Source organism: Schistocerca cancellata, chromosome 7, assembly GCF_023864275.1.
Source record: "Schistocerca cancellata isolate TAMUIC-IGC-003103 chromosome 7, iqSchCanc2.1, whole genome shotgun sequence".
Classification (NCBI taxonomy): Eukaryota; Metazoa; Arthropoda; class Insecta; order Orthoptera; family Acrididae; genus Schistocerca; species Schistocerca cancellata.
The window spans coordinates 465561957-465567755 of record NC_064632.1 but is presented as its reverse complement, the minus strand read 5'-3'; the positions used below and the strand labels follow the sequence as shown (position 1 = coordinate 465567755).

The 5799-nt window shown below is 43.4% G+C and overlaps 1 non-coding gene across 1 annotated transcript; it reads left to right on the top strand.

Moving 5' to 3' along the window:
• The first annotated feature begins 5182 nt into the window (after window positions 1-5182).
• Window positions 5183-5255, top strand: Trnaa-cgc (transfer RNA alanine (anticodon CGC)). Its single transcript has one exon. It is a non-coding gene; the product is annotated as a tRNA-Ala (tRNA).
• The last annotated feature ends 544 nt before the right edge of the window (window positions 5256-5799 follow it).

Genomic DNA, 5799 nt, shown 5'->3' with positions numbered 1-5799 from the left:
ACAAAACATAGAGGGTGGTCCTAAACTATACGTCAAAAATATAACAGTAGGTAGAGGACTAAAGGTGGCAGGGGTAAAATACAGGGAGCGAAAGGCTATTTACAATTTGTATAGAAACCAGATGGCAGTTATAAGAGTCGAGGGACATGAAACGGAAGCAGTGGTTGGGAAGGGAGTGAGACAGGGTTGTAGTCTCTCCCCGATGTTATTCAATCTGTATATTGAGCAAGCAGTAAAGGAAACAAAAGAAAAATTCGGAGTAGGTATTAAAATCCATGGAGAAGAAATAAAAACTTTGAGGTTCGCCGATGACATTGTAATTCTGTCAGAGACAGCAAAAGACTTGGAAGAGCAGTTGAACGGAATGGATGGTGTCTTGAGGGGAGGATATAAGATGAACATCAACAAAAGCAAAACGAGGATAATGGAATGTAGTCGAATTAAGTCGGGTGATGTTGAGGGTATTAGATTAGGAAATGAGACACTTAGAGTAGTAAAGGAGTTTTGCAATTTGGGGAGCAAAATAACTGATGACGGTCGAAGTAGAGAGGATATAAAATGTAGACTGGCAATGGCAAGGAAAGCGTTTCTGAAGAAGAGAAATTTGTTAACATCGAGTATAGATTTAAGTGTCAGGAAGTCATTTCTGAAAGTATTTGTATGGAGTGTAGCCATGTATGGAAGCGAAACATGGACGGTAAATAGTTTGGACAAGAAGAGAATAGAAGCTTTCGAAATGTGGTGCTACAGAAGAATGCTGAAGATTAGATGGGTAGATCACGTAACTGATGAGGAAGTATTGAATAGGATTGGGGAGAAGAGAAGTTTGTGGCACAACTTGACCAGAAGAAGGGATCGGTTGGTAGGACATGTTCTGAGGCATCAAGGGATCACCAATTTAGTACTGGAGGGCAGCGTGGAGGGTAAAAATTGTAGGGGGAGACCAAGAAATGAATACACTAAGCAGATTCAGAAGGATGTAGGTTGCAGTAGGTACTGGGAGATGAAGAAGCTTGCACAGGATAGAGTAGCATGGAGAGCTGCAGCAAACCAGTCTCAGGACTGAAGACCACAACAACAACGACAACAACAGGTAGAGGAGACCGAAATAAGCAGATGTCGTGTATGAATGTGTATGCGGTAATGCCGCCTTGAGCCAGTAGGGAGCGCTGATGACTGCGGCGTACAAAAGTGCTTCGCTTGCTGGATTCATCATTTCCCGCCCAGATCTCGAGCAGTATGCATCGTTTTGTCAATGCAGAGCTGGCCGACATGTATGGGGATCCATAAGGAAATGGACTAGCTGCTCAAAGGATGTACAGGGAGCGACTACCGGATAGGAATCAACCGGATCGCCGAACATTCGAGTGTTCAAAAAAATGGTTCAAATGGCTCTGAGCACTATGGGACTCAACATCTTAGGTCATAAGTCCCCTAGAACTTAGAACTACTTAAACCTAACTAACCTAAGGACATCACACACACCCATGCCCGAGGCAGGATTCGAACCTGCGACCGTAGCAGTCCCGCGGTTCCGGACTGCAGCGCCAGAACCGCTAGACCACCGCGGCCGGCCATTCGAGTGTCTTCATCGGGAATTACGCACGAGTGGATAGTTTTATGCTTCCAGGCGTGGAACAGGCATTGCGAGATATCGCAGAACTCCTGCAGTCGAAGAAAAAATACTAAACACTGTAAAGGATAATCCTTCTTCAAGCTCAAGAGCTGTAGGACGTGCATTGGGTGTGAGCCATCAAAGTGTTCTAAGGACTTTAAATAAAGACAGAATGCACCCGTATCATTTACAGAGAGTGCGAGCAATGATCCCTGACGATTATCTTCGAAGTCTCAACTTTGCTCGTTGGTACCTACAGCAGACTGTAGCCAATGAAACCTTCTCTGCAGATGTTTTATTTACTGATGAGACTACCTTTATGCCACTGAGTATGTTGATCATCCATAGTTCTCATCTGTGGGCTCATGGAAACCTACGCAGCACAATAACACACACCTGCCAAGAAAAGTTTTCCATTAATGTTTGGGTAGGCATTGCGGACGATAACTTAGTAGGAGGACCGTACATTCTGCCTACTCGTTTAACTGGCCACACATACAACAACTTCCTACCGGAGTATCATTCTTTTTTCCACAACGCGTTTCGAAGCTATTTACCTCTGTCATCTCGTGGTTTTATATAAACTAGTATCGCCTGTGATCGAAATACGACCAATAGCGTCGGTGGACCTGACCTGAAATTTTAGTCCCAGAAGTGATCCGTGGCAAATGCTACTTTGCACTTACGTGTACTCTTGAATTAATTCTTTGATTTCTCTATAATTGTTCGATCATTTGAAGGTAGCCTTTGATACACTACGTTGAAAAATAAATTTTGTGTCAATGACGCCAAATTAACTTTCCCGTTATGGCAACACAATGTGAATGCTATTGTATTGCGTGAAGTCACCTCAGACGCGAAATGATTCGCATTACAAATATGCACTGTTAATTCATCAAATCGCAATTACAGTTCTCAAAATCATTAGGAATTATGTTCAGTGCACATTTAAATGTATCTTTCAGAACGACAAAAGAATTATCGTTATCAACATCTGCAGCCGGCCGGAGTGGCCGTGCGGTTCTAGGCGCTACAGTCTGGAGCCGAGTGACCGCTACGGTCGTAGGTTCGAATCCTGCCTCGGGTATGGATGTGTGTGATGTCCTTAGGTTAGTTAGGTTTGATTAGTTCTATGTTCTAGGCGACTGATGACCTCATTAGTTAAGTCGCATAATGCTCAGAGCCATTTGAACCAACATCTGCACTATTCCTATTACTTTCCCTGCGCAAAAATTGTGTCTCTCTAGCTCTTCGTCATTCATTCCGGCTCATTACTGTTCTTCCTCGAGCCACAACCTAAAACAAACAGTTTGCATATAATAAGGGACGTAGCTACTCAAAATGAAGATACTTAAAATTGGGAACACACTAAATTTTGTGGTGACGGCGGCAAAGGAACACAGAGTTAGTTCCATTTATTCTTAGATTAAAGTGAGCGAAAAAACGGTGCTATTAAACAACGTTTATTGCCCCCGACGGCTTCATCACTACGTTTCGTTTACCACTGTTGGCAACATCAATGGCATACAGTTGCGGCATTGTAGCTGTCCGGTATGCGCATTTTGCTGCAAGTGGATTATCTGTAACATTTAAACATGTACGTTCCTAGAATGCAACTTCACGAAATGTTACTTTGGTGTGTCGTTTCTACCATAGCACCTAATCATTACGCGTGATAAAAGTTGGTAGCATTGTCAGAGACACAATTTCTTCTCACGTGTATGTGTGCGCGTACTTCCTTTTACCTTTCCTAAAGGCTATGATACACACGATTTTTTTCTTTTGTACACATCTACGCCTAAGTTCGTTTCGAATCATATAAGTTTCATTGGCCTCCTTGTATAACTAATTTTAAAATCGTTACTTTAATTTTCGATGCTCACATATTAATATTAGGATCGTTAAATAAAGTAGATGTACCACGATGATGAATGTCCACATTGCTGTTACTTTCAATATGCAAAAATTGTGTCCATCCAGTTTCCATTCTACTTCAAAGCATACCCTAAAACATATATAATTTCTGCATGATAAGGAAAGTCGGAAGTTGTTATTCAAACCGAATTAAAAATTAAAAACTTGCTTCAGATTTTTCGGTAATCGTAGCAAATGACCAAACAGTTACTCTTACAGGAAAGAAAGCGGAATAACGACACCAATATACAACGTTATTTACGGACTTTCTTATAACGATATGCTGATTTTCACTGCTGTTGTCGCATTGTAGCTCCCCAATATGCACGGTTCAAAAGGCTCTGAGCACTATGCGACTTAACTTCTGAGGTCATCAGTCGCCTAGAACTTAGAACTAATCAAACCTAACATCATCAGGACATCACACACATCCATGCCCGAGGCAGGATTCGAACCTGCGACCGTAGCGGTCGCTCGGCTTCAAACTGTAGCGCCTAGAACCGCACAGCCACTGCGGCAGGCCAATATGCATGTTTTATTGCAAATGAACCATGTAAACATGAAAGTCCCTAGAATGCGATTTCATGAAATGTTGTTACTTTCGTGCGTCATTTCTGTACAGGGCAGAGGTTGAAAGCTCTTCAATTTTCGATGGTCAGGTATTGTAGATTTTAATGTAACATCAGTGTAATAAGAGTGAAAGCTTCTACTTCCTCTTACCACTCTTAATGGCTACATACACAAGTAACTGTTTCTTTGTGCACATCTATGGCAAAGTACCTTTCGAATTATATGAAGATCATTGGCCTCTTTGTACAATTAATATTGAAATCGGTACTTCAGTTTTCGTGCTCACGTATTAATATTATGATATGATTGACATTGGTGTATTGTACTTGGAGACTTCAGATGCTAAGACCATTGTGTAACCTGAGGGGTGCATTGTCAGAAGAGAGTACTTTTTCTGTATTTCCTGTAGACACAGTCCTGCTACAGTATGGGTAACAGGTGCATCATAGCGTGCAAGGGAAATGCCGTGGCAAACGGAAAGGTACTCGAACTGTACTACGCGGGACAGTAAGAATCTTTTGAGCAAAATGTATAAACTGCGCACAGATTTACCGTGAAATTCTGGTGGGACACGGAGCAAATGCAATGTCGCGTCCAGCCTTGTAATGTGTTTAAAATTAGTTGTCACTTTCGACGTTTGTCTGAGCACAAAGGGGACGTGACGCCGTTGCCCAGGTAGCACCAGTGGCGAGCCGATTTTCCCTATCACGCCGCCAGCGGTTAGGCTGGTAAAGCGCCACTGTTGCCACACCACGAATAAACACTACCACATGGTGTCACTCAATGTATGCATCAAATGTTCGTCAGCTCTCGTCTTGAAGTCGTATTTTCTGTCATTGAAGTGTTCTGTAGACGCCCAGGTATTGTGAACAAGTGTTTTGTGTTGGCGTTGCATTAATAACAACAGTGCAGTGCATCTGAATACGAGAGTTGCAATGAAAGTGTCGTCCAAGAACACGTTAATCGTCTTGGGAGATAGCGTTCTGCTGCAAAACATTCCTCAGAATTTTGCGATACTAATGGGCAAACCGCCATACCACTCTGTTGTTACGCATAAAGCTCCAACAATGCAGTAGAGGACCGAGCCAGGTGGCGCAGTGGTTAGCACACTGGACTCGCATTCGGGAGGACGACGGTTCAATCCCGTCTCCGGCCATCCTGATTTAGGTTTTCCGTGATTTCCCTAAATCGTTTCAGGTAAATGCCGAGATGGTTCCTTTGAAAGGGCACGGCCGATTTCCTTCCACATCCTTCCGTAACCCGAGCTTGCGCTCCGTCTCTAATGACCTCGTTGTCGACGGGACGTTAAACACTAATCACCACCACCACCGCAGTAGAGGAAATGTTGCATGAGATAAAGTTGAACCTAGTGTGTATAAGGCGAAGTTAATGGAATTTGTAGTGCTGTAGAAGCCAAAACTTCACGCCATCAGGTCGACAAACTGGCTAAAGGTTCAAATGGTTAAAATGGCTCTGAGCACTATGGGATTCAACATCGGAGGTCATCAGTCCCCTAGACTTAGAACTACTTAAACCTAACTAACCTAAGGACATCACACACATCCATGCCCGAGGCGGGATTCGAACCTGCGACCGTAGCGGTCGCGCGGTCCCAGACTGAAGCGCCTGGAACGGCTCGGCCACAGCGGCCGGCAACTGGCTAAAGGGAATAGTTTAATCAGGCTGCATACATATCAAGC